Below are 26,710 nucleotides of genomic sequence, written 5' to 3' on the forward strand. Positions count from 1 at the left end.
GCCTTTTTTAGGGGTGCCTAAAGTGGGGGGCTCTAAAAAAGGGGTTCAAAATTACGAATAGACAGGGAGCTTAATTCAACTTGTTCACTTTAATTATTGAATATATACCTCAAAACGTTACGTTTGGCGCAAATCGCAGGTTTCTATCTTCCCAGGGGTTCCCAAAATATAGAAATTACAAAAAATTGGAAAATTGGATTTTTGAGTACCAGCAAAAATTTTTATTGAGCTCAAAATTTGATAGGATGGAGGTCTCTCAGATACTAATAAACTGTGAAAAGCTTTTTAACGAGGTTCGAAGGGGTAGGATCAAATTGGGGGTTCCAAACTTTTCCAAAAATCAAACCCACCCCCCCCCATTTCTGCCTCCGAGGGTCGAAAATAAAAAAATCTCCTCTCATAACGTTTATCGGCTTCAAACAGATATTTTACGCTAAAAAAGTTTCTGAAAATAATACTCAGTGGTTCCTAAAATCATTTTCTTATTCGCAACTTTAGGAACCCCTAGAGCCCAAAAAATGGTGATTTTGGGTTAACTAACCACGGATTCGTATTTCGGACATTTATTACAACATTTTTAGAGTGATCGAGTCGAAAACTAGGCGGGGCCAAAAAATGGCCTTATCGCAACTCCTCCTTTGGTGGAGCCCAGCGAAAAATTGTAGCCGTAAATAAACTCAACGAGACGCAAGAAAATTCAAATTTTCAGATCAATGTTCAATTTTTTCGACAAGAGCTCAGCGTTTGAATTATTGCAAAGAAGACCCTTAGCGTTATTAGCATTCCCATATCATCACATTTAAGCCATTAGAAAAGCTTAAAGTTGATTTTGGTCAAGTTCAGGAGTTCTCAAAAAAATGGATGTCAACTCTCCTCTCCTCTCCTCTCCAAGAAAAGTTTCACATGATGGATAATGATAATCCAAACCAGATCTTCAGCCTGATCCGGACCAAGATCTTCCGCAGGCTGACACTCAGCTCCGGTCAGATGTTTTTCGACAGAAATTGCAAAAAAATCAACCTAAGAAAATTAGCATTGAATAAGGAAACGCTAGAGGGCAAGCTGAATTTTGGTATACTGGCCTATTTTTACACCCTAAACACGAATCCTTGGTGTCCCCACCTGTCCCTAGTGAGCTTTCCTCCCAATTGTGGATTTTAGCCCCCCAAATGAGGTTTTTTGCCCCTACTTCCCGAAATTGTGGTCCTAGCCCAAAGATGGGGTCTATAAAAGTTGTTCTAAATCAAATGGGTGAAATCTGAATTTATGGTATACATACTGGCCTATTTTTGTACCCTGAACACGAATCCGTGGAGTCCGCACCTATACCAAGTGATTTTCCCCCCAAATGTGGATTTTAGCCCCCCAAATGAGATTTTTCAAGGTTTTTCACCCCTACCTCCCGAAATTGTGGTTCTAGCCCAAAAATGGGGGTATAAAAGTTGTTCTAAATCAAACTTCCTATCAGATGAGCAATGAATCAACTTCGTCCCCCTAAGGGGGGTGGACCTTCAGTCAATTTCAAAAACTTATCAAATAGGAAAATGCGGGTGGGGAAATCTGAATTTTGGTGCACTGGCCTATTTTTGTACCCTGAACACGAATCCGTGGAGTCCGCTCCTGTCCCTAGTGAGCTTTCCCTCCAAGTGTACATTTTTGGTGCATTTTTCAACATTAACCTATATTTGATTGAGTCCAGCTCCACCCTCCTTAGGGGGACGAAGTTGGTTCATAGCTCATCTGTTAGGAAATTTGATTTAGAACAACTTTTATACACCCTATTTTTGGGCTAGGACCACAATTTCGGGAAGTAGGGGCAAAAAACCTCATTGGGGGGCTAAAATCCACAATTGGGGGAAAGCTCACAAGGGATAGTTGGGGACACCAAGGATTCGTGTTTAGGGTATAAAAATAGGCCAGTATACCAAAATTCAGCTTGCCCTCTAGCGTTTCCCTATGACCTCCTTTTTTTGGCTAATTTTCTTAGGCTAATAATTTTTTATCAATACCTAATTCCCAAAAAGACCTGCTTTTTGTCAAAATTATCTGTCTTGATTTTTGTCGAAAATTGACAAAAATTCTCGCTTTGTAATGGTAATTGCTTGATTTTTTTTCGAAAATTATTCGAAAGTCTTGCTTTTTTATCAAAATCAAAAGTTGCTGATAGTTCTGCTGTTTTGGGCTGAATTGCGAAAAAGTATCATGTTTTTTGCCAATAATTGCTAAAAAATCTCACTTTTTGCTAAAATTGTCAACAATGTTCTCGCTTTTAACAAAGATTGACAAAAATTCTCACTGCTAAGCGAAACTGCTAAAAAAAATACTTCTACACGTTTTTGAAAAAATTTTCAAAAGTCTCAATTTTTTCCAAAAGTTTAGCTATTTTGTCAGAAATTGCCAAAAAGTCCTCCTTTGGCTAAAAGTTCAAGTGTTTTGCTTTTTCCAAAAAATTTGCGAAAAAATACATTTTTTAGCCAATAATTGGCAAAAAGTCTTAATTTTTGCTAAAATTGTCAAAACTCATGTTTTTTTTCGACAAAAATTTTCGCTTTTTCACCACAACTTGCCAAACAGTATCAGTTTCTTTACCAGTAATTAATACCTACTAAAAAGGTACCTCTTTTGCTAAAATTGTCAAAGTCTTGCTTTTTATCAGCCAAAATTTTGGGTGCTGAAATTTATTTTTCAATTTATGGCAAATTTTTACAAATCCAAATTTGCATCAAAAATAGGAATAAAATCAAAATTTCAGAAAATTGACCTAAAAAGCTGAAATTTGGTTCATACCTTATTTTCGACCTCCTGCGTCGATCGGTAATTGTGTTACATCGTTCTGGAGCCTCCAGTGTATTTTCGGATTCTCCAGTTTTCGAAAAAAAAAACACTGTAAGGTGAAAATGAAATTCAACACTTATAACCTCGGATTTACAACCTTCGATTTACGTGCATATTTTCAAAATCTTCTGATGCCAAGTCCAAATCCGAAATTTTCTTCAGTGATTTTGAAAAACAAAATGATACAATCATCGTTCTTAAACGTGTAAACGAAGAAATCTGAAATTTGGTTTGTACCCTATTTTTGGCTTCCCGGGTCCATTGGCGACAGTTTCAAATCGTTCTGGAACCTCCGGTGGATTTTGATTTTTTTTTTCAAAAATAATCAGAATCACTAAGGAAAATGGAAGTGAACCGAAACGAAAAGATTTTGAAAGTAGGTATGTTCCTAAATCGATCGAATGGTTCACAAAGATGGTAAATCCGAGTTGGTGAAGTACTTCATTTTCACTCTGTCTGTCTGGCTTCCCAAGGTGGTCTGACTGTCTGTCTACCCTCTTAAGGTCATTGGACTGTGTGTTTGAACTCTCAAGGTCACTGATCCAAAACACCTGTGAAATTTTAGTTGGAGAAGTCGGACATTTTGGTAACAAAAATTGACATTTTAGAGACTCCCTCCCCCTCTGCTGTGGAACTACTTTGCTTCGTCCCATGGGATATCATTGCAATTGAACAAGTCCATGAAAAAAAAGAAAATCAAACTTAATTTCTCTTTTCAAATGCTCAAAAGTTTCCTTTACTTTCGCCATTTTTTTAAGATATCCCATCAAAGGTCAAAAATGAGAACACAATGGTCAAAAATTGCTTTGATAATCTATAAAGAGAACTTGAAAAACAGTAGTCTTGTTTGTATCACTATAATCGCTTTTTTTGCTCATAGGGTCTTGGGGTTAATTTTGAATTGAAAAAATATGGATGACGATTTTTTTCAGGGATGGCCGGAGGGAGGGAGGGAGGGAGGAAGGGAGGGGTATTTTATTTTTCCGAAGGACGTGAAAACGCCAAATTTGCTCTTACGAATGGGTCTCGTCAGTCATCATTGACATTTCGACTATAATTTCGACGTACTAAGATTTTAAAATATTTAGGTACAACATTTTATGTTTTTCTTGTAGAAAAGCACAGTAATTTTGCTCAACTTTCAACTGTCTAAAATTCGCTGCATATTTTCATACAACTAAAAAAAAAACTATCGCGACACAGACACTGAAAAGTACCTCTATAGGAATTATACAAATCGAAAAAAATGAATGAAACAAATCAAATCCTCGTTAAAACCTTTTTCTCTGTTTAGCTCAGTAAGGTAGGTTAATTCTGCAAAACGCGAACCGTTCATTTGGCGTTACTTACGCTGATTAGATTCGGCGTTAAATACGTCTCTTCGGCGTTAATATTTTATCCGCCATATAAAAAACAAATTTGCTGAGCGAAGTATCGTGTGTAAATGTTGACTTTTAGGTTTATTTGAATTGCGTTTTTTTCTGCTTTCTATTTTTTTTTTAATGTCGAAAAATTAAAAACCTTTATACCTACCTACATTCGACTAAAGAGTAATTATAATAAAGTATATAATAATCTGGAAAAAACCCTATTAAAAAGAATAAATGATTTTTAACCTATGCGTAAAAACTTCGAAATGCAAATTTTATTGCACGAAAGTTAATTTATAGAGTCATAATTTAAAAGCATAACTTTTTCTCTTTCGCATTAAAAATTACTATAGCCTAATAAAAATTATCCCACGTAAAGGAAAAGAAGGAAAAAAAAGTAGCTGGGTAATGTAATGTAAAAGCTCGGTAAAAACTTTTGTTTCTTAATGTTATTAAATATTTTATGTGAGTTTTATAATAAACTGAACACGCTGTGTGCTGAGCCGAACTCGTGGAACCGCACGACCGAAGATGATTCTTATAATATTTTTCCTCGCTATTGGCTCCGAATTGCAGCGTAATGAGGAGGTAACTTTTATCATTGTATCTCATCACGTGGTTCTCGCTTCGCATCTACATGAATGCAAGATGAGGAAACAGGAAGAGCATCGGTAATTTTTTTTTACTACTGGTGCCGGAGAGTGGAGAAAAAAAGGAGGAGAGTTAAAAAGTGGATGAAAATGCGTTTTCAAAGCTGTGTACAATTCAATTACAGTAGTCGGGTTATTTTAATAAAACGAGGCTTAACAAGAGCCGCCTTTAAATGTGCTTTAATAATGCACCCGTAAGCTTTTATGGTAGACATAAACGTTAAGTGCTTTACGCATTAAGTAAGCACTCTATGTACGTAAAGGTTTGAATATGCCGAGACGACTATGATGCTCGCAGCAATAGGTACTTGGTAGGTACTACTGGGTATAGTGGGTGAGATGGGTAAGGGTACGGGTACCTCTATTCAAACGTTTGTTTTTATTTGACCTTTGCAATTATATTACCCTAGAGAAGGGGGTACGCAGCCAGATAGAAAGGTACCGTCAGTCGTGTGAAATTAACAATACTCTATGGTAACTTTTCAAACGATATTGCCCTAGGTATTTAGCGCGGATTTGAATTTGAATAAAAATGAGTATTTTTGTCGCGTTTTTATATACCAGTTTACCTCTCCGTTGGTTCTTCTTTCTTTTTTCATAGCATCATTTTTCCAATGAGGTTTTTATAATAATGATAAATATTTAAGATAGGCAGAGCTCTAAATACGTGCGATGACTCTAAGCTCCCAAATAACCAGATGAAAATTGTCGTAAATTTTATTCTTATGGGTCTGCTCGGATTTGAAATTGGATACGGTAATGACTTCGAACGGTATTGCGTCTTTGTTGTTGTTGTTTTTAACGACTGATTTTTTTTTAGCAGTTTTGATTTTTAAAAAAATTTTTATATTACATTTCAAACTATTTTGACCTGGTTTTAAAATGTGATGTCCTATAATAAGGTACTGTGCCCTATTAACGCCATGCACTCGAAGAATTTGGAATTACTCAGTCGCAATTGAACTTATTCCCATTCAGATTCGTGTAGGTGATAAAGGATACATGAAGGTATATTTTGAGTGAATGTTTGAATTTTTATTATCTTTTTCCTTCGAGCTATAACAGTTCAGAGTGAGGTCATCCGTTTTGGCGTTATTAGGAACTGGGTGCCTAACAACGCCAACATTTTTTTTTTAAATTTTAAAAGTAGAATTTGGTGATACTGTATAACCAATTTTGAGTGCAATTATTGAAATCTACGATAAAAAATGCATACCCTACCACCAAAATTATCCGCAAAAGTGAATTTTAACCCCAATCAAAATGCATTTTCAAATTTTGAAAAAGTGATTTCAATTTTAAATCTAAAATTTTGCGATAAAACCAATTTTTAACACAATTATTGAAATCTACGATGAAAAATGTTAACCCTACCACAAAAATTATCCGCAAAAGTAAATTTTAACCCCAATAAAAATGCATTTTCAAATTTAAAAAACAAAAAAATAAATTGTAAGAAATACAAAAAAATGTATTGAAAATCAATAATATTGAAATAGGTAATTATATTACTTATTAATCACCTCTACGTCTTTTTGACATTTCTGAAAAAAATTGAAAAAAATTACGTTGGCATTGTTAGGACACACCTATGTTCAACTTTGAAGAAAAATTTTAGCATGAAAAAATGCGTAAAATGGATCGCCTATGAGCTTAACATGTAGAAAAAGGTACAAAATATTCATTAGAAAGCTGATGAACTTGCCAAAAATATTTTTTTCTTCATCTATTTTCAAAATTACGTTTTTGATATTTGCACCGCACCACCAATGAAAAACTTTGAATGCAAAATTTTTGGATTTCCACTTTGAAAATCACAACTAGATTTCGCTAGTCACGTTGTTTTCATTTATAGAATACCTGAGTATGTGTTATAGCCCTGGTACGACTTTTAGTTTTCCAGATATTAGCTGTTGGTGTTATTGGGCACCTGGCGTATTTAGGTTACAGTACCTTATTTATATTGAGCAATTACTGATTGTGCTAGATTTCTGTGAAATTATTGAGCAAATTTTCATGGTTGCATTTTAATGACAAGGTGCTTATTTTTTACCATCTGATATACACTCAATTCACAGTGGTCAGGTTGGTCTTAAATTAATTGTCTGTGTGATAGAGGAACACACTTATGTCATTTTTTAACAGGTAGTGCTGATAACAGATGAGGGCACTGGTTGGTTTTGGGTGTCCTTACCCTTAACATTAAGCTTGCTTGCAAGTAAGATAGAAATCTCACTGGTAGGTCCAATACCTGACATTAGGGTGAGTCAGCTATGTATAGGAAACTTTTTTTTCACTTTTTCAATGTCTTACCCCCCCTAAAAGTGTTCATTTATGTCTGAAAATACATCATAAAATTCCAGCTAAAAAAAATAATATTTACTGGTGGCGCAGAAGAGTTGAATGTTAAGCTGCGTCCAGACAGTCCAATATATTTAACAAATCTGATTTGTCAAATATTTTGATCAAATCTGTATTTGATGATTTGAAGGCCTGTCAGAGCGTCCACAAGTTCAAATTTCTGAATGACAAGACTTCCAATCCTCTGCTGTGATAAGGTGATAAGAAAGTGACATTGTTGCAATTTTGAGTGATTTTCTTAATTTCCCATTCAAATTGCTATTGTTTTTTATTTTTCCCAATGAATAATAAACTTTAATGATGTTAGGGATCTTTCTAATGTACTTAATTTAAACACCCGGCGGTTATGGGAATCAACTGAATCAAGAAGTGTGTGAGGAAAGTTGTCTGACAAAAGTTGAATTATTTCAGTATTAATTCTCTATTATTTCTCATTAAAAAAAAAGAAGGTACGTAAGCTATTCCGGAAAATGATTTTACTCATAAAATGATATAATTCTAATCTCAAACCACACTTCAACTGATTTTCTCATCAAACGTTGAAAAATTATCAAGTGATAATGTTCCGCACAGACACAATGCAACTCATTTGATGGAAATATTGGATGATTTTCAGAACGGACTTGAAAATCATCAAATAAATTTAATTGGTTTTCAAATCACCTTCCAATTTATTTGATGGGTAATCAGCGCGTCCGGATGGTCCAATAAATTTGACAAATCTGGGAATTTGTCAAATATATTGGACCGTCTGGACACTACTTTAAGAAGGTATGAGCGCGTCAAGCAAAAACTTCCCACAGTTGTGCGCCGGGGAATGTAGTGTTGCATTCCCTTGTTGGATTGAAGCAGTCTTACAAAATGTTACCCCCTCTACAATGCCTGATAAGTAAGTCTAGTCCTTGGTAGGGTTTTCCAGATGTTATTAATGAAAATTCAATAACAATTTTTCAATTCCAAAGCTCATTGAAGGTGGAAATACAAAAGATTTGAAGCGTAAATAAAAAAGTGTGAATTTGAGGCTATTTAGTATTCTATTCTACTCAGCAACTGTAGGGAAAAAACGTGGGTAATGTAGGTATGGGATGAATTCTACAGCCAAAAAGTCGTAATCACTACTTCGTTATGGTTGTTTTAAAAATCCAAGAAAGATTAGTATCACTTGATGAGTTGTAGTGGGGATGCCACTCTCATTATAGTTGTGTAGAATGAACCCCATCAAGCTTCTTTGTGTTTCCCACAGCACTGTCTTGGGAAGTATTGTGCTTGCGCGCACTTGTAGCTCTCAACATTCAACGCTTGTGTGCCACCTCTAAATATTAATATTCTTCAATAAAAATTTAAGGGGTTCCATTTTGAACTAAAAATTAACATTTTTAGGGGGTAAGACTTCAATATTTTTTAAAAAATGCAACCTGACTCACCCTAACCTGACATCCATGCAGATGGTAGAGGAGAAGGTACAATTATGGACCCAGGTACAAATATGGACCCCCCCATGGTTTAGTGTACAACCACTAGCGCTATGGTCATGCTGGGTACTAAAAATTATACTAGTAGTGTAGTATCGATGATCCATGTACTTATTTCGGATCCATGCAAACTTGGGTACGTCTCTCATCAGCAATTGTTTTTTTTGCGCATTATTTTCTTGCCAATGGAAAATTTTACAAGTTTTTCATTCAGTAATTCATCAACTTCAAATAAAGTTCGGAAGAAAAATTATTAGCGAAGTAAGTAGCTTACAATGTGTACTTTCAAAATATACTTTCATATTTGTCTGTATACTTCAACTGATTTTCATATTTTTTTTCATTTTTCATAAACTGAGCCAATTTTTTGCATGGGTATAAATATGGACCCCTAATTTTTTTTGCCTAATTCTGATTCAATATTTTTTAGAATATCAAGAAAAGTGTTATTAACAAAGAAAACAAGTCTAAAGTGTCAAAATGGAACCATGATTTTTTCATTTTTCATAAACTTGGCCAATTTTTTGCATGGGTATAAATATGGATCCCTAAATTTTTTTCATATAATTTTGATTCAATGGTTTTTAGAATACCGAGAAAAGTGTTATTAATAAAGAAGACAAGTCCAAAGCATCGAAAAACATTTTTAAATAAATTTTTGTTCAATTTTCTGAACTTTTTATTCATTTTTTGAGGGGGGTCCATATTTGTACCCAAGCACATATTTGTACCATTTTATGTCACTTTTCTAAATTACAAATTTCTCTGTGAGTTTTCAACAAAAAAAATAATTTTTTTACACAATATACTAGAGTCTTTGGCCTTTCGAATGGTATACTCGAAAAAAAATTTTGATAATTTTTTCTACCCTATAAAGCCAAAAAGCTAGAGGGGGTCCATATTTGTACCTTGTCCTCTATATTTCTTCAACACAATTCAAGAGATTTTTTAGTCATGGTTAGAAATTCTTTCTTGATAGATGTTACTTCTTATGGATATCGTTGATTTCATTGGTATGACAATTTCATCAAAATCTCTTCTAACGTCATTTAATCAATTTAAACTGAGCCGCAGTGAGCATTTGTTGCTATTATGGCAAATTATTGGTGAAGCAATCACCAGAATGTACTCCTACCACTTGAAACATTTTTTGGCTGTCTGGTGACTCCTTGGTGATTTCTGGCGATTTCTTGGCGACAGATTCACCAAGGAGTCACTATGTGAGGTTTTATATTGCTCATGGTGAATTATTGGTGAAGAAATCACCAGAATGTCTTCTAAGCCCTTGAAACATTTTTTGACAGTATGGTGACTTCTTGGTGAATTCTGGTAACTCCTTCGTGACAGATTCACCAAGGAGTCACCATGTGAGTTTTCATATTTCTTATGGCGAATTATTGGTGAAGCTATCACTAGAATGTCTTCTAGGCCCTTGAAACATTTTTTGATCGTCTGGTGACTTCTTTGTGACAGATTCGCCAAGCAGTCACCAAGTGAGTTTTTGTCTCCGTTATAGAGAATTACTTAATTATAAGAAATGAATCATCGACCATTATCTCTCTCAGCTAGTACCAGCCTATAATAACGTAATTAAACAAAATTTAGCGAAATGAGAGTAAAACCTCATATTTCAATCTCACATCTTCCGTAGGTAGCTAGGTAGGTACCTATACCTAATCCTCGAACCTTGACAAAAAAATTGAAAACACTGTATGTACACCTTTCGAAAACACGTTTATAGCCCCAGGTCCTGCAAAAGGGGAATATAGACTGCAGAAAAGTTATTTCTCTCGTTTTGGTGAGCTTTAAAAGGTAGTTATATTCTGTTTATTTTTATACACGGCAAACAGACAGATATAGCACAAAAACGCTGCGCCGCTAACTTGCTTTTTTGTTCGCTGTTTTTGAGTGGGTTAAATAACAGAAGGGATTTAGGGAATAAGAGATTTTTTTCTCCTATAGACGTAGGTACGTATAACGAGTGGCGTTCATTTGTATAGGATTTTTTCTCCTATCTAGAATAATATTTCTGACGTGGATAAAAGCATCTCTCTTTGCAGATACGAGATGGAATCGAAAGAGGTAGGAAATTAAACGGTATTTATCATAGAAGAGGAAATTTTCTCGCCGAGGGTGTTATACAACAATAACCAGCATCGGACTTAATACCCTTTGCTTTTGGCCTCGGTTGATCTACGCAATCGTCTTTTTACAATTCACTTACTTATTGTCGTCAACTGTGGCTGTGGCCCGTCAACCTCAGCTCGAGTCCAGTATTACCCAAAGGAGAGGTAAACTTTGTCTCGTGAAATGCTACGATGCTTCAATCACAATGCAAAACTGCTCGAGTGAAACGCTAAACGCAAAACGCGCTTTATCTGATATTAATATTTATAAAGGGGAAACTTGACTTAAGGTACATATCTCGAAAGTCGCCCACATTAGTTGATCAGGCTACCTTGCAGATGGCGTCGAGTTCAACAAGCTGAAGTCGACAAGATACCCTTCGTACATTCGTCCTTCTTACTCCGAGAATAAAAAAATCTATTAACTTGACACGAACTTCATTTCTATGCCTATGCCTATCGAGAAAACGAAGCCAATAAGTTTGACGTAGCCTAAAAATGCCCCAAAAAAATGCGTATTTTTTTTTTGAACGCGGTATGCGTAACAACCGTTCATTTCGATCATCACGTTCACTGTAGAAATGTAGAATACGTATGTTTAGCGTTAGCCCTTTTTACGAGTTTATTAATTATTTTAGCATTTGAGAAATTCATCAACCATCAAAAAAAAGGAACTTCTGCTCAAAATTTTATTCTGCGATGTGGATGATGAATTTTTTCAATTTTCAGTGAGCCAAATTTCCGATCTATCAAAAAATCATAAAATGATCATGTTGCAAAAGTAGTCTCCTAGTCTCGCAAGAAAGGCAAGTTCTAAATATTCATAAAAATATATGACAAGACAAATTTGCGACTATATAATATAAAGAAATTTTTTGAAAAAACAAACCAATTCGAGTAGTTATGAGTTATGAGTATTTTTATTTTTTCATACCAATCTTGTCAACTGCCCAAAAGTTGGTTATTCAAATTGGTTTGTTTTTTTTTTCAAAAAATTTCTTTAAAAAGTCGCAAATTTGTCAATTGTCAATTTTTTTGGAAAATATAATTTAGGTAACATTAAAAGTTAACCAAATCTTAATGAATGATTGAATGAATTATAATACGAAAAGTTGGAAAAGTGATAAAATAATGAAAAAAAAGGGATGAATAGAATATTGTGTCTGTGTGGTATGGTATTGGGCATTTGGGCACTTACTAGTTACTTTTATTAGTTTTATTTTAGCAATATCAGGTGGTAATAAGAATAACACAATTTATGCTCAAACTCGCCATAGCCATAATGAGTACATTCAATTACTTCTTAAACTAAAAAATTGAAGTACTCGCAAAAAAAATGGCAAGAAATTCATCTACTTACATCTCTAATAATAATTCGCTTTGGTATGCGTAACACAACACTCTTCAAAGTTCAAAGTCAAACTTCAAATCTTCAAAAACAAAATGTCAAAACATGAAAAATGAGTCATTTTGGCCATGTTTATCTAAATTTGTTACGCATCCCGCGTTCAGGAAAAAAATACGCCAAAAGAATGGTAAAACTCCTGATAAGAGATGATAAAACTTACCTCCTCCTCCTCCTGCTCATCCTCACTCACTTTCAACCAACGTTAAATCACTTTTCTTGTACTTGGATAAACAAACCCTCAAAAGTAAATAATGCAACAATGTGGGACAATTTCAACGTCCAGACAGTCGAAAAAAATTCAACTCCGCAGTAGGTCCAAGCATCGTAAAAAGCGAGGCAATTTTTATAGACGAAAAATATTAAAAAGGATCGAATTTTTCCACGCTTTTCCCCGCTTCATCCTCGCTCGAGCAACAACAATCGTGGAACAGATTTTGTCGTATAAATTTATACATTTTTTATTACTGGAAAGGCACGCTCGTCGTTAACATTGGCGAACTTTTAGCTCGAAAGCTCGTGCGGCGCGTTCAATATCGCAGATTGTTTTACCGAATTCTCGGCAATCGTAATTTATAAAATTTTATCAACGTCATAAATACTTAAGATATTTTACGACGAAAAGAATAAAATTTCTTATTCATCGCGTTTCAATAGCGTACGCATCGAATTAACATTTAGGCCCGAGCTTCGTTATTGGGCCATACCAGGTCATCTTGTACATGTTTATGCTCATCCCTGGTCCGCCCCTCTTCCTCTTCTAGACTGGGTCAAAATGAAAAAGCCTATAGTAATGAAAATCAAAATTTTTACTACAGGGCATAAAAAAAAAGAACAGTACAAAAAATTAATACTTATACAGGAATAAATTTTTACAACGGTAGGAAGTTTTAAAATGTAGCTTCTCGTTCGCCATGTTTTTCGCCATGTAATTTACAATAAAAACATCGTATTTCTTATACTTTAATTATTTCACGCACTTTTTTTCACCCTTGAAGCTCTTTCTGTCGACGTGGCGATGGCGGCGTAGTAGGCTTTGTGGCCTACAGCGAAATACTTACGTCGTCGTGTCTCATTCGATGGAATATTCACTGTTAAAATTCTGTAGTTGCGACGAAGAGAGCACGAGCATAAGCAACGCCGCCGTGAAAAGGAATTTCGCAGAGCTGTTTTATTAAAAGAGGGCCGAAAAACCGCAAGACTCTAATAACAAAAACTATTCACTTTCTCATCCTTGCTCTCTCTTTCTCTCTATATCTGAGTACCCTTAAAAACAAACATCATGGTACTGTGTATCTCATCCCTGCACTTTGTCTTTATCTCGCTTATATTTTTCTTCTTCTTCGGTCTCTTCGTGTTCCTCTAACTATACTCGGCTAGATGTTTTTGTGGCGGGTGTTGGAGCGCCCCCCTCACCCCCTCACCCCTCTCGTACTTTTTCCGAGCCGAGTACAACAATTGTAATTTCTTTTACGGCGTTTCTTTGTTTTTAAGAGAATTACAGCGACGAGGTTTTCCTACAGTTGGTTTTTTCCTACCCTGTTTACGTTTCTTAGTCTTCATTCCTTACCTCAACCCCTTCTCTGTGTGTACTATTTTCGTAGGGTAGGGCTGCGTATCATGTCTCTGCACACTGTTGCGGATTCGGGATTAATCGCGTTATGGGGGCTCTGTATTGCGAGTTTTTCCAACTTTTAGTAATTTTTATTGGTACTTAACCTGTGCTCTTTTTTTGTTTGAATTATTCGGCTAATTTTTACCGGGTGGTTTCACGAGATAGATTGGTTGAAAATGTTGACGCAAAATCAAGTGGATAAAAAACGAATGGACGAAATTGACTCTCGAGTCCTGAGGAATTTCCAGTTTGGCAGCATCGTATCTATTTCTTGAAGAATAATCAGCTAAAATTTGATTAAAATCTGTCCCTTTCAGTGAATTGTGACGTTCTATCAACTCGAACATTTCATTGATACTCATTTGTTCGGTAGTTTTTTTGTTTTTGTTTTTTTTTCAGATGAATTCTCCACTTTATAAAAATGTTCCAAAAGTTCTCAACAAATCATTCATCATGTTATGATTTTTTTAAATATTTGTTGTGTTATAAAGAGGGGGTAGGATTGGCTTCAGAACAAACATGAATTCGAAATTTAAAATCAGCCAGTACTTATAAAAATTCAATACTGCAGAGGTTTCATGAATTTCTCAACTCTCTAAAATTTTTAATTCAAATTCGAAATATGTACTTAAGCATCACTAAAAATCCGATGAATAATCACACGAATTTTTCAACATTTTTGAAATTTGGAGCTCATAGCTTGACTCAAGGGACTGGAGGTCATTATCCATGTTTTGTCTACCTTCAAACCACGAAGACTCCCGAATTTATGAAAAATTTTCAAGCGAACTATTTAGTAAAAATTACTGTAAAATTAAGCAAAGCTGTCTTATAGTCACTTTTTTGTAAAATTTACCAAGTTTTATCGTAGGTACATACTTACTATTAAAAAAATGTAGTAAAGACTACAAAAAAAATGATCAGATGGCAACTTTACCAATTTTTACAGTAATTTTTACTTGTGTACTATGGTACACTAGTTTCAGAATATGTGCTCTAGCACCTTCGATTTTGATTTCAGGTAAACAATATTGGAATAATAGAACTTGTGGAACTTTGAAACGTCTACATTAAAGGTGTGTAGTGCTCTTAGAATATTCTAATCAATCAATCATAAAACTTTCAATAATTTTTGAAAAAAAGCCCAATTCTGTATCAATTATTTTTCATTTTAAAGTTTCATATCAAACAGGAACTGATTGTTGTAACAAAGCAAACAATAAATTAAAAAATTAAAGCGGGGATTCGATTTATTTACATATTAAATACGTAATTAAGATTATAAAATTTTACAAAATTCACTAAGAAAAAATATTTATTACGTACAAAGGTAAATATAAGATAAAAACGAGAGACAAATCTCTTCCAGGTTACTCTTTATCAAAAACTGATTAATAATAGAGAAAAATTCGCTGTTTTGGTTGCTTGAGTTGGACAAACACGTTTAAGAATATGTAGCTAGGTACCTCCCTTGATAGGATGTACCTACCTATAGATACCTTATTTTGCAAAGCCAAAATTTTCCACCTCTCATCCTCCACAGTTGTTACGGTGGGTGAGAAAACGACTTTATTTTTTTATCTTTCCCCGTCTGCAAAAAAGTGATGCCGGTAGAAAAAAAACAATCAATTAATAAAAACTCTTTCGTTTTTGCATTATAGAATTTTAAAAAGTAAGTAATCTCTTTTTTGAGAAAAAACTGTCTCCGGCCCTTCAAACCATAATAAACCATATTTAACTGACGTCACAAAATGGCGGATTTGGTCCTTATCAGTAAATTTTTTAACATACATCACCAGAATTGTTTTACATAACTTCCTTTTCAAGGAAAACCCTTCGTTGGACCCCCAAGTCAGTGCATAAAATAACATTTATAATTGATCATGTATTTATTTAAGTATTCATTTATTTATTTATTTATTTTTATTTATTTATTATTTTATGAACCTTGCACAGCATCTTAGACTAGAGGCTACTCTATTGGGCACATCGTATTCATAGAAAAAATTATATGCATTGTGCATGTTTCTACCCCCTCAACACCCACTAACTCCATTAGACTTCAAACATAAGTTTGAGTATACATTTATTTTAATTTGCACTATCATTGCAGTTTATTCGAACATGAAGTCCCACGCCCCAAGAAAAGAGACTTTCATTTGGGCTTCTCCTACAGTACATTCTAAACATACCGGCGGCGTTGCCCCCAAGAAACGCCACATATTTTATATCGTACTAGATGTGAAACCATGGCCACATAAAAGAACTAAAAAAATACAAAGGTAAGGTATTTATGATGAAAACATTGCTTTGTTCCTCTTCGGAGGAATATGCTCCTAGTAATTTAATCCTGTGCTCTATAAAACTCCAAGTAAAATCTTTCTTATTCGACTAACTGGTACTGCTCGATAGCCGAAGAGAAATCATGGAAAAGACCTAAGTAAGTAGGTAGGTAAGTCAACAGTGCTGGCGTTAGCACTGTCGCATATGTCGCAAAGTGCGACACACCAGAAATCTAAATGTCAAGTTGGTAGTAAAATTGTTAATTTACCAACAAAAATCACCGATCTATCCTCAAAATTCTCATTTTTTTTTCAAAAGTCTTTGCCCCCGCTTCGCTTGGGCTAAATTAATATTTTTTATTTCTCAAATTTTTCATAATTGTGTTTGGAAAGTATTTTTTATTTAGACTTTTAAAAATGTCAATAGTGGAAAACTGACTTTTCACATCAAAATGACTGCTGTTTTGCTTCTTGAAACTTCAAGTTCTTGATAGCTTTAGCACTCGCTTCGCTCGGGCCAATGTTGTTCTATTTTTCAAATCAGAAGTTTTCCAAAGCTTTTGCCCTTGCTTCGGTCTGGCATTCAAGATACTTACTGATTTCAAAAATTTTAAGAATATGAAAACCAAATAATATGTAGAAAAATTCTAGAAATAGGAACTCATAGGTAATGCTCAAAGAACATGAAAAATGCAAATTTATCATTTTTTCTGAACAAATTCATTAATTTAATAGAAAATAAATGATATTTTTAAATTGAATTTTAATAAAAACTAATTTATAATTTTTGACAGTAAAAAATAATTTTTAAAAAAAGTAACAATTGTAATTAAAAAAAAAAAAAATGATTTAATTTTTTAGTTTAGTAAGATTAAAAAAATAATTTTTTTTAAAAAAAAATCAAAAAAACGGACTTTTCGAATATTTTTTAACACAACATGTTCAAATTTTTATTATCGCCGGCAAAATGACGTGATACACTCCCCAAGTAAGTACGTTAAATTATTCACAAAAAATGAATAAAGAAATGTCGAATTGAAAATTTTTAAAATTTGAACCATCTCCCTCCTTCTTCTTTTCACTCAAGAAAAACTGGCACACCCTACTGGAAGGTCCAGTTACGCTTATTGGGGGGGGGGGGGGGGGGTCTTGGCTACGCTTCTCACATAGATACAACTTTTTCTGCGATAAATCAGAAAAATTTACTTCGCCAGCTCTGTAAGTCAATATGAACTAGTACTGATGAAAGTAAATAAATTCGTTGAAAAGCGGTACTCCTTCTGGGGAAAGCGAATCGCTCCCTAGGTCAATCAAAAGTTATAGTTATCGCGATCCATAAAATTATATTTAAAATGTCATTCGTACCGTCTTGAAAAAGATCCAATTTTTTAAAAGCTTTCAAAAGCTCAGTAAACTTTAAAAAAACACGTTCATCTCGAAAACTCATCGCACGTAAGCCCCCTTTTCGTAGACCAGGGCACATAAGCCATTGGTTTGTGGTACATTCCAGCTAGTTTGAGCTGAAAATCATTTCGTAATTCGTTGTGTATATGCTGTGCCACTTCCTGAGAAATGATTACCTATAAGTATACATATTATGGAGGACTGTAGAAACACGATGCGCCCATCCCTTATTACCATAACGGTACCTGCAACTACAATGTTCCTGTACCATCTTTCCAGTACGTGCATTTTCATAACAACCCCAAACATTTGGGCAATGTTAATATCAAGAACGAGCACTTTGTATTTGTAACAAAATCAGAAGAGATGCAGAAGACCAGTCAATTCAAATGTGAAGGATATATTATCACATCTAGCGAACCCCATCTGTATTCTAACGACTACGCACTACGCAGAAATCCAGCTAGATATAAGAAATCTTATACTATTTTACTGGATAAAAAATCAGCTTAGATTGCCACCAAATTATAAAAGGCCATGACAACTTACCGTAAGTATTTATATGAAATATTTATGCAAAGGCAGTCGAATACCCCCGGGGATAAAAAATAAAATAGGTAATAATATCAAATAACATTAAACGTTTTCTCGATGATTGTGATTTAGGATCTACTTAACCTTTGGAGGTTCTCTAGGTTGTCGGGTTAGGAAATTGAATTGCTTTGATGAGTGTGATAGAGCAAACTGCCCAATTTGCCAAATCACAACGAAGTTAAGCTTTCGATAAAAAGTTTTGTTGGAAAATGAAAGTTTTCAAAAAGCACAAATGAGACATTTCCAACAAAAAAATTGAATATCTGCAGAATTTTTTTTTTAATGGATCAAAAACATGTGTCAAAAACATTGCACAAAGGCACACTTTTTTTAAAAAATAAAAAAATAAGATTGAAAAAAGGTCATCTAGCAGTTCACAAATTCAGCGAGAATCAAATCTTGTTGGCAAAAATTGTCTTTGTTTAAAGAATGATGAAAAGAAAAATCTATGTCGCTAAGAGACGATTTTTTACCAACTCATAAAATCTTGTCGGAAATCGAGCTTTGTAGCGGAGGTAACTAATAATGAAAACATTTTTGCTTTGATTCACGAGGTGTAGCATAGAATTTTCTTTCATTTTGTGAACAAATAATTGTATTTTACCACATAATCGAATGTTGGAATACGAAGATGAACGTAGAGAGAAATAGTGAACAAAAACATAAATCCATAGCGTAAACGAAATGCAAAACTGAACTCGTATGTATGTAGATGAATTTGCATTTTTGTTTACTTTTTTTACTATTTCCCTTCATCTTTGTCTTCATATTCCAACATTCGATTAAGTGATAAAACAGTTATTTTTTCACAAAATGAAAGAAAATTCTATGCTACATCTCGTGAATCAAAGCAAACATGTTTTTATTATTACGAGTAGTTACCCCCGCTACAAAGCTCGGAATCTCGCAAAATTTTGTGTCATATTTCGGCTCGATATCCGACAAGATTTTATGACTTGATAAAAAATCCTCTCTTAGCGACATAGATTTTTCTTTTCTTCATTCGTTAAACAAATGCATTTTTGCCAACAAGATTTGATTCTTGCTGAATTTGTGAAATGCCAGATCTCCTTTTTTTCAATCTTGTTTTTTAATATTTTTTCCAATTCATTTTTCATATTTTTTTTGAAAGAGTACTTTTGTTCAATGTTATTGTCACATGTTTTTAATCCATTTTTTTAAAAAAAATTCTGCATTATATTCATTTTTTTGTGTTAGAAATGTCACATTTGTGCTTTTTGGAAACTTTTCATTTTCCAACAGAGCTTTTTATCGAAAGCTCAACTTTTTGGTGACTTGGCCAATTGGGCAAGGTGCCTTATCACACTCATCAAAGCAATTCAATTTGTTAACACTACAATCTAGAGAACCTCCAAAAGGTTAATTTGCACTATATTTGCAGTTTCTGCGAATATGAAATTCCACATACCAAGAAAAGGGACATTTATCTGGGTGTCTCCTCCAGTAGGTACATTAAGAAAATACAAAGGTAAGGTATTTATGATGAAAACATTGCTTTGTTCATCTTCGGAGGAATATGCTCCTAATAGTTTAAACCTGTGCTCTAGATTGCCACAAAATTATAAAAGGCCATGACCACTTAGCGTAAGTACATAAATATGAAATATTTATAAATATTTGGCAATCAGCTACCCACATTTATAAAAAATAAAATTATATCAAATGACATTAAAAGTTTTCTCGAGGATTGTGATTTAGGGTCTTCTTAAAATACGTAACACTAGGCAACTGCATATTTGTGTTCGGGTTGAAAATGGGCTTAATTGATATGTAATTCAGACCCTAAAACAAAAAATAGAGTGGGGGTTTTTCAGTTTGAGTTGTTTTTGTGGTCAGGAGAGACTGTCAAAGTTGTGAAAATGGCCTTTTTTGTCCTACTTCTCAAGAGTTCGTAGCAACATCAGTATTGCTTTGCGAAAAAAACCAAGGTCATTTTTGGATTCTACGCACTTTTTTAAGTAAACTACTTCCCCCGATTTTTGATTTTTGAAGTTTTAAGCGAATACCAAAGATTTTTATTTGTACAAATATTTCAAAACTCGGAGCGCGCGACGTTGGTGTTACTCCACCACGTAATCGTGGCGCGTAACTGTGTTCCCCCGAAATTCAAATTGAATTTTTCGTATTTTAGAAGAATAATTAGTCTTATGCACTTGAAACTTCGAAAATCAAAACTCGGGGAAACCATTTTACTTTAAAAAAAGCGTAGAATCCGAAAATGCCCTTTTTTTTCGTAAAACAATACGGATGTCGCTACGAACACTTGAAGTAGGGCAAAAACGGCCATTTTCGCAACTTTCACGATGTCTCCTGACCACAAAAACAACTCCAATTGAAAAAACTCACTCTGTTTTTGTGTTTTAAGGTCAGGGTCTAAACTATAAATTAAGCTCATTTTCAACCCCAACACAAAAAAAAAATTGTGTAGTGTTACCCACTTGCAACTATCCTCATACTCGTACGAGTACAATTCCTGTACCATCCTTTCAGTACGTGCATTCTCATAACAATCCAAAATATTTGGGCGCAGTCAACATAAAAGACGATGAACATATCGTATTTGTATAATGAAATCAGAAGAGATGCAGGTAAGGTACCTACCCAGTTAATTCAAATGTGAAGGATACGTTATTACATCTAACGAACCCCATCTGTAGTCTAACGACTACGCTGAGATCCAGCTATTCAAAAAATCTTATATTTCACCTACTCGATTAAAAAACCAGCTTCAAATTATAAAAAGCCCTGACAACTTAGCGTAAGTAACGTAACTGCACCAGTAATCGACAAACCAAAAATGAGACCCAGTTATCGGCATAATTTTTAAAACCATTGTAGAATCTGTATTATTTTAGCCAGCGCTCCAAATAAAATTAGAATGAACCCAGGAACTAATAATTTATCATGTCAATAAAAATGGGAACTATCCTGGTTATTGTAGTTCTTTGAAGAAGTCGTTTGTGATTGGGCTGTGATTCTTATCATTTTCATGTAAAAAATTATCCGGATAGAAAAAATCGACCGGAGGAATAACGAAAATTTGAGCAAGCAAGTTACCTTTTTGAAGCAATAATTATATTTTAATCGAATTTTAATACCTTTCTGCGTCCTTTTTGTATTAAAAAAATACTAATTTATACTATTTTCAAATAATATTTGCTTAAAAATGATTTGTCGATCACTGGTACTTGAAATACAGTTGTGGACCAGTAATCGACATACTGCCGATTATTGGTGCAGAAAGTTCTTCAGAAATTATAATTTAAAAAAAAAAGTTGGTGTCAAATCCGAAATAAATCTTTTGTAAACAGTAGATCGAGAAAAAACGCAGTTTTTGACCAGTTATCGGCATACCATTCATTAATAATTACTTAGTGTAATTCACTGATCAATTTTGCTTAAAATATGTCGATCATTGGTTCACTATGTGTCGATTATTGGTGCAATTCTTTTAATCGAATTTTTTCGTTTCAGAATGGCTCCAAAATTGAAATATTTTCATGAAAATATGGTAAATTTTTTAAAAAAAAATTATAATTCCTGAAGCACTTTCTGCACCAATAATCGGCAGTAGAGGAAAAAAATAAATACTGAAGAGTGCAAAAAACGAAAAATCGAAGAAAGAAAACAAAAAACGGATGAAAAAATTGAACAGCTAAAAAAGAAAAAATCTAAATCTGTAAAAAAGCCTCGCTTCACTGTGTCTGATCATGATAGTGATTATGATAATGATGAAGCCAATTTGAAAAATTTCAGCAATGTGTATAAAATCCCATGTCCGATCACTGGAACAGGTTTGCCGATAACTGGTACAAAATCTGCCGATTACTGGTACATATAAAAATTCACGTTTTTCTACTAAAAAACTTCAGTAATTAATTAATTTTGGCCAAAACAGACCTGAAAATCATTTTTTTGTGAACCCAAGTGCTTAAATTATGCTTTAAAAGTAAAAAATCTGACAATCCTTTCATAATTTCTAAATAAAATGCCCTCATACTTGAAAATTTGAAAACTCCAATTCTTGACTGCCGATTACTGGTATGAAATATTAATGTCTACAAATTTGGCAATCGGCTACCCCCATTCACAAAAAATAAAATAATATCAAATGACATTAAAAATTTTCTCGAGGATTACGATTTAGGGTCTACTTAAAATAATCTAAGCGACATCGACATGCTCGTCAGCTCGTGTCGCCCTCCTGCCTTGAGAATAAACAAAAACAACCGAGCGTAAAAATAAGGGCTTTCAAAAGCGACCTTGAACATTTCAGGTCCATGCTCGATTAGTCCACAAATTGAAAAACCAGTTTGGTCAATGATTTTAAACCAGTTTTTATTGGCGCAGTAAGGTGACAAAAACGTAAATATGAATTTTTTGAAACCAGTTCATTAAATTGCAACCAGTTATTGAAAATGAAAAAACCTCGAAACAAAAGTTGTAGGGCGTGTAAAATTGAACTAAGTATCATTGTTAATTTGAATATAGAGAAAAAAGCTTGAAACAAAAATTGTAGAGCATGAAAAATTGAACTATTTTTCTCTGATCGGATTCTGAAGCCAGTTCATTAATTTGCAACCAAGTTATTGAAAATTACCTAAAATTTGGAGATAGAGAAAAAACCTCGAAATAAAAGTTGTAGGGTGTGTAAAATTGAACTATCATCGCTAATTGGATTTTGAAAACAGCTAATACCCTAAATTTGCAACCAAGTAACCTTTAATAAGTGATTGTAAATTAATGAACTGGTTTCAAAATCCGATCAGCGAAAATAGTTGAATTTTTCACACTCTCAATAACTTTTGTTTCAAGCTTTTTTCTCCATCTTCAATTTTTAGGTGATTGTCAAAAACTGGTTGCTAAAAAAGGCGAACCAATGAACTGGTTTCAATATGCGATTAGACAAAATTGTGTAATTTTTCGCGCTCCACAACTTTTGTTTCGAGCTTTTTTCCCTATCTACAATTTTTGGGTATTTTTTGATAACTGGTTCGCAAATTAATGAACCGGATTCAAAAAATTCATGTCACAGTTTTGTCACCTTGGAGTATAGTATACATTGCGCCAATAAAAACCAGTTTGAATTTTTTGACCAAACCGGTTTATCAATTTGTGGACATCCTGAGTATGGCCTGAAAATTTACAAGGTTGTTTTTGAAAGCTCTCATTTTACGCTACTCAACGCCGCTTCATTCATCTAGCTGGCTCTTTCCACTTAGAAATTAAAGCCACTGGGCACTAATATTGCATCATTTTTAATGTAATTCTGTGATGATTTCATTCAAACTTATTTTCCTCCTTAAATACGCATTTAATCGAATTCTTATTTTTATGAGTACTATTCAACCTCAAATGAATATATTTTGGAATTCAAGATCTATTGCAGTATCTTGTAGGTGTGTTTTCTTATTCAACTGCATCACTAAGTCCATTTTCAAAGATTCCGAGATTGCAAGGACGTCGCTAGTTAGTTTAAAGTTTCGGCCCAAAATGGCTGATTTTTTGATATCGCACCTTGGTAGTAATAAGTAAGGTTACATCTCAAAAAAGTGAAATTTTACAGGAGTGATTTTTTTTTTATGTAACTTGATTCATTAGTTTCATTAACTTATAATTAATTGAGGAATGAATAGCACCTCATTTTAAAGATCTAGGATCATACCTTCATTTAGAATAAGAACATTTTGAAAAATAAAATCTTAAGGAGGAAATATTTCAATGTTTAGAAAACTTTTTGAGTTATAACCTTTCATTAAAATTGATCTGGAGGCGAAAGGAAGCGTTCAAAAAAAATTTCATGTTTTCAAAGTTGTAGACAATTAAATGTCGAATCGACATAATATCCTTAGTTTTTTTTCTAGAGTTCTTAGTTTTTGAGTTTTTCTCAAAAAACTAAAATTTCATTATGTGCAAATTCATTTTTCTAAAAAGTGATCAATTTAAAAAAAAATTTCCATTTGGTAGCTCTTTCCACTTGGAAATTAAAGCCACTGGGCACTAATCTTGCATCATTTAATGTACAAATTCTGTGATGATTTGGATAACCATGATTCAAACTTATTTTCCTCGTTAAATACGCATTTAATCGAATTCTTATTTTTATGAGTTTTATCTAGGTAGATTGCATCAGATTTCCTTTTAGATGACCTATAGATAATTTTTGTAATCTTAGGGGCAACGGACTAACCTACAGCTATCCAAATAACGTGTTCTCTTGAAAAAAAGCTATAAATGCGAAGGGGGACGGTTTTTAAATTACTTTTCGAGTCCTAAAAGTAAGAATAAAAATCATATTACACCTTTTCCAGTGGCATTCTGGGTAATCATGACCTCCTGCCCCCTTCTTTATGCACTGATTTGGAGGTCCAACGAAGGTTTTTCCTTGAAAAGGAAGTTATGTAGAACAATTCTAGTATGAAAATAAGATATTTAAAAAAATTTCCTGATTTTGATTTATTCTAAATTTTTTTTTGATTTTTTTCAACTTTCAGAGGCTCCTTACTGGAAGACTAATATGGTTTGAAGGGCCAAGGATGGTCTGTTTTTCATTTATGTTCGTGAATGCTTGGTATTACACAACAATATTAGTAAAATTCTACAGGAATTGATTTTTCCTGTAAAACAATGCCCTAAAATTTGGGAATATTTTTACTTTTTAAAGCATATTTTGGCATTTTTCGGGGAATATTTAAGCGCATATTTTGGTTTTTTTAGGGAAAGGATATCCGAGCCCTGCCTATAGGTACCCATCGAGAATTAATGTCAAAATAGCTACCCATCCTAATAGTTTTCCCCTCCCTTCTTTCACAGGACATCCACGTCCAACTCACATAACTTGGTTATACAATTACCAACCGTGCAGTGAAATATGCAGGAACCCTAAGTGATGTAAGTAAGTTAGTCCATTTATATTATTGCAACAGAATAACTGAAGATACTCATCTTCTATTTATTTTTTTATTTTTAAATCAAAATTTAATGTCCAAAATGCAAAATAACATTTGTGCATAAAGATCACCTCAACAGGCACTTGGAAAGTGCACACAGTGATGATGTGGATGAGATATAGGCTATCTGCTCGGTGCTTTGTGCTCGATAATGCAATAGCCCAACATAATGAGAAGTATGTAAATCCATTTATAATACCACAACAGTGTAATTCAAATGAATACCCTACAGTATATCATGTACCTACTTGTAAACAAGCTATGTACAATTATTTAATATTTCATAAAATAATTAATCAGATTTATTAATAATGTTGGTATTTCAATTAGTAGGTATAGCATATTTATTTTGTGAAATTGAAATCATGCTTTTTCTCAACCACCCCAAACCACTGAATCAGTTCTCCTAATTTCAAAAAAAAAAGTAAATTTAAATAAAGAAAAATTATTTTCTCTTCTGAAAAATAAGTTCTTGATTTTTGCAAAAAAAAAAAATGTTTTTTTCAGTATAAAAATAAACTTGCCACACCCACAAACCCTTGGGACTGGGATCAAAAAAAGGTACGTACACCCTATCAAAGAGGGTAGGTAGAGGTACATATTCTTAAACATGTTCGTTTGGCATTTAAAATGGTAATTCTCTTCTTGTCCATCTCAAGCAACCAAAACAGCGAGTTTTTCTCTATTATTAATCAGTTTTTAGTAAACAATAACCTGTAAGAGAAGAGTCATCTGAACAACTCAGAAGGTGATGCTACATAACAAAACATTATTAATAACGTCGTTCTTCAAGTCATCTGACTTTTTCTTGTTCCAGTAAAATCAAAGTAATCGGTATTAATTACTATGTACTACAACTAGAACTCACTGAAGAAAACTATGCACTTTTAATCCCTTTTTCTTTAACCTGATTCGCTATCTGAGTTGGTAACATTTTTGGGATTCCATTATTATCTGCGAAGAATGACGAATTTAATCTTAAATAGAATACCATTTCAGGAAAATGTTTATTATCTACGTCTTTCAGAGTAAATTTTTAATTAAAAGAACTTATTTTTCACAGTGTACTAACCCATGTCTAATAATTTAACGATTTACAATTAATGCTTTTCGCGCTCCAATTCACGATCTTTTTCCACATTTTCACGATTTCTTTCCAATTTTTGTATCATTTCGTTCAATCGGCTGCGGAAGATCTACACAAACACAAATAGATACAAAATTCTGTTGGAAACTAAAAATAGGTACCTATCTAGGCACCTGTAGGAAATTCAGTTTCACTGGCTGATAAATAAAATAACTCACCCGCATCCAATCAGAAGCAAAAATGAACCTGTAAGTATCCCAATCGTTTTTATTTCTCGAGATCAACAGAGACTTAAGGAAAAAAAACGATGAGGACGAAGGCATTTCTCAAGAATTATAAACTCAAATTACGTATCTACAACACTATACAGTACATAAAACGACTTCAGTTTAAATGTCTTCAATAGGTACAGAAATTAACTACGTAGAGTGGAATTCAAGAGGAATAGTAATGTATAACTTGATAACGTATCATTTTTAAAAATTGATATCAAGATTTACAATTTCATGATATGCGAACGTGCGTATCGCTTAGTACA

At 33.6% G+C, this 26,710-nt stretch overlaps 1 protein-coding gene and 1 long non-coding RNA gene across 3 annotated transcripts in view; both read right to left on the minus strand.

The window, feature by feature from the left end:
• LOC135845344 (uncharacterized) overlaps positions 1-26,710 on the minus strand; it is a 426,634-nt gene that overhangs the window by 290,747 nt on the left and 109,177 nt on the right. The gene's annotated exons all lie outside the window — the stretch shown is intronic.
• On the minus strand, positions 24,048-26,706 carry LOC135845346 (uncharacterized). 2 transcript variants are annotated; one of them, XR_010558731.1, is made up of 3 exons: positions 26,391-26,616; positions 26,158-26,281; positions 24,048-26,039 (listed from the first exon to the last, which is right to left on the minus strand). It is a non-coding gene; the product is annotated as an uncharacterized LOC135845346 (long non-coding RNA). The 2 variants fall into 2 exon arrangements; XR_010558730.1 differs by lacking the exon at positions 24,048-26,039 and having other exon boundaries at positions 26,074-26,281; positions 26,391-26,706.

The sequence above is a fragment of the Planococcus citri genome, chromosome 4, assembly GCF_950023065.1.
Source record: "Planococcus citri chromosome 4, ihPlaCitr1.1, whole genome shotgun sequence".
NCBI lineage: Eukaryota > Metazoa > Arthropoda > Insecta > Hemiptera > Pseudococcidae > Planococcus > Planococcus citri.